Genomic DNA, 1,287 nt, shown 5'->3' with positions numbered 1-1,287 from the left:
ACAAAAAAAAAAAAAAAAAAAAAAAAAGAGAGAAATTATTAAGAAATATAATAAAAAGATATACTTAGGTAAATTAAAACTTAAAAAAAATATATAATTTTTACTACATATAATTTTGTATATTTTTATTAACAAATTGATATTTTCTCTTTCATTTTGTAACTTTTTGTTTATATATTTATATATATTTTCTAATAATTTTTTTTCATTTTTTCTTAATTCTTTTTCTACATTAATATTTTTAGAAGATTATTATGATTATGCCTAAATTGTTTATACTTAAAAAAAAGACTATAAAATCAAATTATTGATACAAAGGAACAAACCAAAAAAAAAAAAAAAAATAAAATAAATAAAATAAAATAACAAAAAATAAAAATTAATATCTTAAGAAAAAAAAAAAATTAATTAGATCATATAACTTTATCACTTTTAAATATTATTAAATATTTGATAAAAATAAATTAAATGGAGTACAGGTATTATGCGAAAAGTATTTTTTTAAATGAATAAACTCATATAGAAAAATATATACATATATTTTTAAATATTCAAAAATTATTTTAAAATCCATTTATGTATCTTTTTATCTATAATAAAACATATTAAAAATTAAAATATATATAAACAAAAAAAGGTGAAAATATTTTCACTTTTTAACAGTATTTCTATTATAATTTCCTAATAAAAAAAGTAACAATCCTTATAAAACATATTAATTTATCATTATTTTCTTTTTATATTTCTTTTTCCTTTTTTTTTTTTTTTTTTTTTTTATTTATAAATGATAATTCCATGTTAATAAGTAACATTCATTTGAGTTATAACTAAAGATTCATATTCCCATTTTATTATTTTTCTTTTGACTTTACATTTGATAAGAAATAAAAAAAAAGAAAAAAAAAGAAATGTAAATGCATCTACATATATAAAACAAATTAAAACCGGTACGTTTTTCATTTTTAAATTAGCTAAAAATTATATTAAAAAATATAATTTTTTAATAATACCAAAATTTTTGAGTATACATGTTAAAGAAATATTGGTAATATGAATATCTAAACTTTTATTTTATTTATTTTTTTTTTTTATTTGAACATTTGGAATAATAATTATAAAGATTGCACTTAATTTTATGGCTATTTTAATTTGTTGTATACGGTAGATGGATCTTTACCTTTTATAATGTTTTTATTTTGAATAAATCATTTTTTTTTTTTTTTTATATATTATATATCTATCTTAATAAACTTTTGTTTTTTTTTTTTTTTTTTTTTTTTTTTTTTG

This window comes from Plasmodium gallinaceum, assembly GCF_900005855.1.
Source record: "Plasmodium gallinaceum strain 8A genome assembly, contig: PGAL8A_v1_98, whole genome shotgun sequence".
In the NCBI taxonomy this organism is placed as follows: domain Eukaryota; phylum Apicomplexa; class Aconoidasida; order Haemosporida; family Plasmodiidae; genus Plasmodium; species Plasmodium gallinaceum.
The sequence above is the reverse complement of the archived record's forward strand: the minus strand, read 5'-3'. Positions refer to the sequence as shown.